Genomic DNA, 9,745 nt, shown 5'->3' with positions numbered 1-9,745 from the left:
TGTACAGGATGTCTTTCAGGACATGAGTATAAGTCACTGTTATAATTAATGCCTAAGATCGTTGGAAGAAAGTCCATGTTTTCCGGGCTGTTGCATTTTTCACTTTATTAATGAAGTTTCTTTTTTATGTTTTCATTGTTCTTGCCCACTCCATTAATCAATGGGGAGGGGGGAGCAGTAAGGTAGGAGGGGGGATTAATGGGGAAGGGGGGGGGCGAGAAATGGAACGAAGACAGACAGATGTATGTTATAAACAAAGTGTAAAAGTGGCAGCGAGAATATAACTAGTACCTAATTTGCGTTCGCAGGAACTTAGTCCATGTCCTTTTCTTTGTATTCATCATTGTGCTTCTGAGTTAAAAAAGTAAAAAAATAAAAATAAAAAAATAAGTTCGGTTTTGAACTAATTTGTCACGATCAGATGTAAGCATAAAGAACGTGAGTCTATCTAATCCATGAGCTTCCCCCTAGTCACTAGTCTGTTGTTAATATTTGCAACAGCGTTCCAGGCAGGATAAATCAGGTTTTCAGAGATCCGCAGGACTCCATCGGCTTCTGCAATAAACCAGTGATTGGATCATTTATTCGGTTCTGGCTCACGAGTGAAAAAAAGTTGAAGTTGAATGATATAGAATCCTCTAATTTTTCTTTCCTTCTAGGTGCAGTTTGATCGTAGATTGCTAGATGTCGCTATTGCTTGTGTAAGGTCTTTCTTTGTACATGTGACTCGTTAAGGTATGATGTCGGTTTGTGATCTCCAACTTCCTTCACCAACGTGAGAATACTCCGTTGGTTCTCCCTTCTGTATTCTGGCGGGGTTTTGGAAGCTCAGTTGACTCCCATGGACCCATAAACAACTGCCCGAGATAGTGGCACGTTCCCAGGACCCATGAATGATACAACCGCAGAACACAGTATTAATGGGCGACCCCCGGGTCTATGACCCGTGTATGGAAAAGAGTGCGTACAAACAAAGAGGTTTTGTAGCAGGTTTTGTGCTAGAGACAGCCAGGTGTCAATTGTGGTGTGAGGTATAAAACCATGTCGGCTGTCAGCCCGTATGATTTGGATTGTGTAGTTTTTCCCGTTTGTGTATAAATACGCCACATTACGCAACTGGCCTTCCGGGTGATCCCGCTGCAGTCTAATTGAACTCGGTAGAGGGCGATGTCAAAGAGAGCGTCAAAGGACAATACGCCGGATTTTTTTTTGTTTTTAGATATTTTGTAGGTTATGCCTTCATCTGAAACATATTCGTTTTTCGTACTCCTGAAGTGCACCCTACTATATTTTTTTTCGCGTCGAAATGAGTCACCTTGCAGTCCTTAACCATAGAAATCCCCATAGGGCGAAAACTGTGTTCTGCTACCTTCAAGTCTAAAAGCCTTTGAAAATGGCACGTAGAAAATCCAAACAGTGGCGGTCCGTAGAGAAAATGGCGGCTTGTTGATACCAAATGCAGTGAACCTTGAAGTCACAACAACAACAACAACAACAGTAAGTGTTGGGGCCATGGCGCAAAGGTCATTCTCTTTTCTTGCTAAAATGGACATGAAACATGCGGATTTTTTTTGGGGGGGGGACAGATTGTACCGGAAAACGTTCACAGCAACTAATAATACATATAGCTATACCAGCCAGTTAAGCTACCTAGTTACCAAAAATCACGACGAGTACCTCAGTGGCCGCCTATACACTAACAGTTGGGGCCTAGGTATGATAAGGTTGTCCGATGTGCTCTGTCTGGTGGATCTAGTCGCTTCATCTCTGTACCGGATGAAAACCCCTCGCATATGTGGTGGTAAAGATTTGTCCAAGACCTAATACACTATCATGTCTTTGTGTTGACGGTGTATGGTTTTAACGGACTACCACCCAAGAAAGGACTTCCCGTTCATTCATTCACTAGATATCCATTCATTCTTCTTTTTTTAATCTTTATTCCTTCCTTGGGAGACCCTTCAATTTAGCGTATATACAGAGGGGAAAATACATAGAAATTTTGCTTAAAATTAAAATAAAGTATGAACCAATGAGTATATTTACATGCTTTTGTCATGTATATCTCCTGTATCAGTCCTATATAGTGTTCTGTCCATATATATATATATTGCAATTGAGAACTTGGCAGCTGTGAGCCACTGATTGCCCACTGATTGAGCCATTGTACAGTCAGTGGGTATTTTATAAAGCACATTATATAAAAAATATATATATATATATACATTTATAGATATGGTCAGGTGGTCATAATGTAGAGATGTTCACTTGTACAGGTTTGACTGGAAAGAGTTTACAATATAATGTCAAAACAAGCGATATAGCTAGATGCCTCCGCGCCGCGTGCCTGCAAAGCTGGTGTGTTAACCGAAGGAAGGTACTACCGCCTATACATATAGATATGTAAATATTGTACATCTAAATATGTAAATATTGTACGTTTGGGAATGCATTTATAACAGCGACACCTGTGCTGCAATGCAATGTTCCCTGAGAAGGTTACAGACGGTCACCGAAATGTTGGCTGAATAAAAGACTTGGTTGTGTCTTTACTCTGTGTCTTAACAACCTGATGAAACGTTTCACGGATATACAGAAATAGAATCAGTAACATACAAATGCAACTGCAGTGTTGCAGTCATGGATCATTGCAAGATTTTATGACTGAGCCCTGGTTTTCTTGATATTCTCTCTTTGGCAGTTCAGTCTACGAAAGGTTGTCCGATGTGCCCTGTCTGGTGGATCTGATATGAGAATATTTTTTTAACTATAATTATTATTCCTTGTGTTTCACCCCCTCCCACCAAATGTAAGTTTGCTTTCCTACGTGCAATAAGAAAATACTTTTTTTTTCATTTATACGACTGCAGACATAGGCAAACAGTAAGCTTGTAATCTGTGCTTTTGAAAGTCCATGATTGCGTTTGTGTACTGATTTCGCCATGGTGCTTTGAGCATCAAGACATAGGATCATTAGGTGTTTACATGAAAATTGTCTCATCGTTTCAAAGCACAATATTTTTTTCACAGACTTGCAATAATATTTATCAAAGCAATGCTTGAGTATTGGGCATATCTTTTAACTTTGAAGAAAAAAATAATTATGTTTTCGATTACTTCAAAATGTGGCGCCGATTGCCTTGCATTTGCTTAGCTTTCATACCTTAGTTTTCAAGTTTCTTAGACTAGTTAGTAAAAAATATGCATTTCTTCCGTGCTGGTTGTCACGATCAATCAAACTTTGCACAACAATTGTAGCAGGTTACGTAAAGCTGGTTTCAGTCGCTGCGTGGGCGTCAGTCAGGCTTCGCGTCAGTCGACAAACCCGTGCCTGGTGTAGGACGTGTTTTGCTGTACAGAAAACAGACAATTGGCATCATGCCCCGGACTGGTGACACCGGAGGTAACAGATTTTCTCTTATTTTGTGTTAATTTGTCTTTGTCTTCTGTGTATTACTTATGGGGCTGTAGCTTTGCGCGTAAATCGATCGGCCGACTAGTCGGCGAGCTCTAAACGACATCGCCGGCGATTGTTTGGAGTCAGCCGAAGCTCGCTGACACGCGAAACGTGTTCTTAACATCAGCGACTAGTCGCCGGCGATTTTTGAGGTCGCAGAGCTCGTTTCAAGCTCGCTCGTAGCTCGTCCCTGTACGGCCGAGAGTCGACCGAGATTCGGGCGTACATGCAAAGTTTGCAGGAGCAGCGTCTCCACTGATTGTTAACGCTATGTTTACGAGAAAGGATAAAAATAGATAGAATAGCCCTTTTTGTTCTTTTGTTAAATCAACATTTGTTGATAAATAAAAAAAACACAATTGAAAAAATGATAAGGTTTTAACTATATTTAAGGCCAAATAGCTAGATTTTTAACCCAACTGGTTTAAACCCTTTATTGTTGTTCCTTTAGGAGGTGTGTGGCCTTATTTTAGAGGATTGTATTATAAATTGACTTTTACACTAAAGACTTGTTCATTCTGGAATGAGGTTGACTTGTTTCTTAGGGTGCTCACAAGAATGTCATGTGATAGAGAGATATTTCTCATTAGTTGAAGTCTATATTGCATGGCTCCTTTTACCTCTGTCTACTTTGATGCCATTGAATGGCTAATAAACTTGTTTACTGGAAGCTTCGTACTATTTTAGACAGAAGTATAGAGGCAAAGTTTTACAACAATATATCTTATAAGTTTTTTTTCGGGTACACGTACACGTGTAGAAAAAAGATTTTGATATAATGATAATCATTATGTTGTTGTACATTTTGGTTGAATGGTCTATAGATCGCGCGAGCATCGATAAATCGTCCACCGTAACTCGAGCCGCATGCGCCCGGGTGTCGAGCGAGCTTTGGCCTACCCCCGTCTAGTTACAAAGGGGTTCTTTATGTTAACCAGACGGTAGTGTCAATTTATGGCTATCGTGGTAGTATTTGAGTTGGATCTTTCACAGAATTTCTGTTTAAATTTCTATTTTATTCTGCCAGTCCGCACCATTACTTTGCTAAAAAATATTACGACAGGTCAAACATAAAAATTGGCCAAACTATTCATTTTTAGGTGGATACAATGGCCTTGCTCCAACTGCTTGCCATGTCATAGGGACTTCATTATCTTAGATGTATTCCCAAGCGCAAGCCTAGCACAATGTGACAGCGACGATTTTTAAGCCAAACATACGCGCGACTGTTGCTCAGTTAAATGCTGATCAAGGTTAAGAAATGCACGGATATTGGAGGTCCATATTACGTGTATTTCCTTCATCCAACTGCTGATTGCAGCATGGCATACTGCATGCGTGTGTGCAATACTTGGTATTTTTTTTTGTCTTTTGGGGCAATATTTGTAACACTTAGGAACTCTTTTTTTAAACACACACCGACGGCCTTAGTATCGATGAGTACAGATGCACAGATAAATTAATATTAGATAAGAATCAACGACAATTCAATTTTTGTCTAAGGTAGTAAATGACAGGAGCAAACACCTTTTCTCGAGAAAAAAAAACGATACCTTATAACTGATAACAGGTCCACAACTGTTGAACGGATTTCTTCGCTACACAACTTGAATATTTTTTTTAAATCTTTTTTTAAGATACACGAAACGCAGCAGGTCCTGACCAGACTTCTAGCAGATCTGTTGGTATGTGGATTTAATTTGTTGTGATATTATAATAAAAACATAATAAACCAGAGTTCTTAAAACACATGCTTTCGTCAGGTTTATATAATTTGTTTCATTTCGTTAATGTCGAAAGAAGTATGCTTGTATATAAATATTGAAATATACATTATATATATAAATATGTTTTTTTTTCTTTCTCTAAATTTGTATAACCTCAACAAGGGCCTAAACCTCAACCAAAAGCAACTTTTTTTTCACATTTTCAATCTAAATTGTATGTCTAAAATCTTGCGAGAGTGTCCATACATTTATGATTGATTCTTTGCGCTGTCTTACGGACAGCGTGGTCACGTCTTTCCTGCACTTTTTTCGCGCTCCGAATCCTTCTCTCTGCGGCAAAAACTTCCTCGGCAGCAAATCGTCCCTCGCGGCCACATATTACTCGTGTCGCTCACAGAAAAAAAAAAAAATAACGCCGACGCCCAACAAGTCCTGGACTTTTCAGTCCGAACACCTGACAAGCTTTGTAATCATATAATACAAACTTAAAAAATTACTGCTAAAATCGTCCCGCTGCGACGTCTAAACCAAACGTAATGGGTTCTGTATCAATCTGTACGGATATTTTAAGATTTATGAAGCCTACGTGGCCCTAGGATAATACCGATGTGATCGATGGCAGGGCGTAAACAAATTTCCTGATTGGTATATGAGTGCTTCGGTAGCGTAGTGCCACACAGCGTCATTTTTCCTGGTTTTCTAGGAGGATTTTGTTGGCGATAATCCTACAAATTACTTTAAATGAAAATGACTACGACAATTTCATTATACGTATAATAAGTATTTCACCTTTTGTACGCAAATGCATTCAAGGAAATACATGCCACATGAAAAATTACAATAAAATGGAAGACACACCTTTCTTGCTGTAAGCAAAATCATATTTTGAGGTAAGAATTATTTAAAAAAAATGTATCAGTGTGTGGTTGCATGTACTATGGACATTTTTCGTTTGATAAGGACCTAATCTTCTCAGTTACAGTGAATAGTCTAGGCGGAGAAAATGAGCTATTCAATAATTACCAGTCGGTCGAAATTACTGTTTTGGTAAAAGATTCTAGCTGCACTTTACGTGAGCAAAATCTAATCTCCAAGCAGATCCCTATCGGTGGCAAAAGACAGTATCCATTAACCGTCGGTGGCGAGCTAAACTCCTATGGCTAATAGATACTGTCTTTTGCCACCGATAGGGATCTGCTTGGAGATTAAGCAAAATCAACAATTGTACCTTGCAGAAAAATACGGTCCACTTTGCTATCAGTTGTCAAGTTCTGAAAAAGATCACCACAACTCTGGTCAAGACTGCGCAGCAATGGGAGGCGGTCTAGCTCTCATTAAGGACACCGACACACAAACCGCCGTGGCAGGTCACATCATCCGACACGGCAATGAAGTCAGCCATTGGATCGGCGTCAAAGCGCCGGTATCTCCCTTCCTTTACGACGACTAGGAACCGGTGCAAAGTACGTTAAATTATTTCAGATCAATTGGGATGAAATTGATCCGTCGTATGTAATTTAAGAATATAATAGTAATGGCTTGTTTAGTAATGGTTTAATTGTAAAACTTGCCACTTCTTTGTAGCCACTAAGTCTTTAAAATATCAAAACCATCAAGTGTGCATACGGCATGACATTAAGTTTGTTAAAAAAAACAATAATTTCTGTAAAAGATAGCGAAAGAAATGCAATATTTATACTATTATAATAGGAGTCGTTCAACCTCTCTTCAGCTATCATATAGTTTGAAGAAAGTTACTGCATTTGTATGAATTTATATCAAGTCTATATCTACCTTGCGGGCAAGCTCCCATTTATAGTTCATATGCAGTACGTCATTTGGCTAGTAAAATGACCATATTCAACATCTAACGTTGCCGCTATTTCAACCGCTGGGATGTCAGCATTAGGATACAGTTATAGTCCAAAAGACTTTTAGAATGTACATTGTACGAATGTAGAAATATAGAAAGTTTCCTTTTTGTTTAGACCCACAGCTCTGGGCCCCTGACCAGCCTCCGACCTTCTGTGTGTACATGAACAGTACCGCCAACTACAAGTTCTACGTTGGGCGCTGCTCGGAGCAACATCCATTCGTCTGTCAGAGTGGTTAGTCACGAATGTCTTATTTGCATATTATATGTAGGAAATTCTTTATTATGAAGGAGTTTTGCTTCTAGTAAGATAGCATGAGCCTCTTACATACGCAAAGAAGAACTGTTTTAGTTGTGTAGTTATAACAAATTGCAAGCTAAAATACAAGGCTGGTTATACAAATACCCTTAATTCACCATAGTGATTTCTTTTTTGTACGAGTGTGCTGAAAAGACACTGTCACACAAAAAGTTCCTGTCACACATACATGTAGCAGGACACTGTCTAACACTTCCGAGCTCTCCCGGCCATTGTTAGGAGTAGGTTGAAACTGAAAGACTGAGGAAATCTTTTCTGTTTCAGGCAATAAGCCTCAGTAACTAAGATTCGTAAATTGTAGTCCGCCTCTGTTTTAATGGACCGACCTACAAAATTTTACATCTATTTAATTTTAATCGTCAATGTTGTGCTTTTTAATATGTATCTCTTTCAAGTTTTTAAACATGTAATCACTTGTGCAATTCAGCCAACAATGCATATGGCTGTCAATCAATGTGAATAAACAGTATCAGTAAAAATAGTATCAGTAAAAAGGCTCTATTGGAGAAAAGGTTGGCTGTTGTTCGGCGAGGTTGTCTAATGTTTGGCTGCATCAGGAGAGTATTTAAAATGTTTAAAACACTCGAATGCGAATGGGAGGTTCAGCCATGATTTGATTCAAATTTAATACAATTACGACTTGATTCCTATGAAAGAAGGTGTGGTAAAAATCTCGATATAACACTTCAGATCTCCCGCCAACCTAGGTCGGCTTAGTGTTCGAGGAAGGTTCTGAATGTGTGACGGGATCTTTAATCACACTGATCTGTTTTTCAGATATAGCCGACTGTCAACAAGACGTCTGTCAGAACGGCGGCACATGCACTTCCTGCTTTGGTGAAACTTTCAAGATGTGTAACTGCCAACCAGGATACACTGGGGACCGATGCGAAACAAGTTAGTGATACTGTATTGATATTATACTTTGGTAAGAATATAGCACTAAAAACATCATCACATGGTTCAGATCAAACTTTTTTTACACTCCATAAAATGGTGTGTCTTATTTTCAGTCTGGATGATGTTTTGGTTTATATCTCAAGATTTTTTTGGACGGAATGCAATGATATTTGGCAGGTAGAAAGGTGGAGTATAGAAGATTGTGTTAGTCGACTTTGGGTTCCTAGTGATTGACCTTGGTACTGCAGTAAGGATTTTAAAAAATATTGTTGGTGCAGGATGATCTGTGAATGTGATGTTTGGGTAGCATGTAGCTGTTGACATACGGGTTTAATGCTGTAAATTCTGCCCTCCCCCCTAGCTAAATACCTGCACAGCTGTAATTTTACCTGCACTAACCTGCATATACCCAGTACATGGACCAGTGCAGGTTAGGTGCAGGTAGATATCAGAAATACTTGCAATTTTACCTGCACTAACCTACATATACCCAGTACATGTACCAGTGCAGTTTAAGCATAAAAAACCCTGCAGAGTTCCTGCCAAGTACTAACCTGCATATACCCACTACATGGACAAGTAGGTACAGATAGACATAAAAAATACCTGCACATCTGCAATTTTACTTGCATTAATGTGCATATACAGGTGGTGTTTTGATCCCTGAATATACTTTTACAACGGTGTTCTTTTCCTTTTATCCTATCATTGTACACAGACATTGACGAGTGTGCATCTTCGCCCTGTTTGAATGGCGGGACTTGTTTGGATGGTGACAACTCATACACCTGCCAATGTGTTATCGGCTATGATGGAAACAACTGTGAACACGGTTAGATTTATATATTTCTGTTAGATATAATGTACATTGTAAAACTAATATATGCAACGATTTCTATTCGCCATATTGAACATGGATATGCAATAGAGATTTTTTTTCAATTCAGATAACTCTTTTCCCTCCATATATCAACTTGAAGGTATCATATCACGATGTGATTCTCATTTCAGACATTGACCTGTGTGACCCTAACCCGTGTCCGTTTGACTGGACTTGTACTGAGGATGATGGAGGCGGCTTGCACTGTAGCATACCAGGTAATAAAAACATCCTCCGCCATCTTTTGGCATAATCATACGTCTGTAGTGTTACCTACCCTTACGCCTAGTAGTGGTCAAAAATGTAAAAAATGCTGAGTTTATTCTGTTCTTACACTTAGTTGTGGCTTTGCATCTTGGTTGTCCGTCGTTGTCGACGGAGACATCTGTTAAGACTTCTACCGTGGCTTTGCATACGATAGTAATAAAGTACGTTCATTTACAAAACCATGTTACCTCGTTATTCAGTTACAGATACTCGTCAAGGGATGGACCAAACTGCCTTCGTCTGCTCTGCCTCTTCCTGCCCGGTGGGACTAAAGTGTGAGAGCGGTACCGACGGACCTGGGATCTACTCCTGCGTTCCTTAG

At 39.4% G+C, this 9,745-nt stretch overlaps 1 pseudogene; it reads left to right on the top strand.

Moving 5' to 3' along the window:
* Positions 1-4,698: 4,698 nt before the first annotated feature.
* LOC109476001 lies at positions 4,699-9,745 on the top strand (annotated as a pseudogene).

Source organism: Branchiostoma belcheri, unplaced genomic scaffold (genome assembly GCF_001625305.1).
Source record: "Branchiostoma belcheri isolate BF01 breed outbred unplaced genomic scaffold, Haploidv18h27 scaffold36, whole genome shotgun sequence".
Classification (NCBI taxonomy): domain Eukaryota; kingdom Metazoa; phylum Chordata; class Leptocardii; order Amphioxiformes; family Branchiostomatidae; genus Branchiostoma; species Branchiostoma belcheri.
The sequence above is the reverse complement of the archived record's forward strand: the minus strand, read 5'-3'. Positions and strand labels throughout refer to the sequence as shown.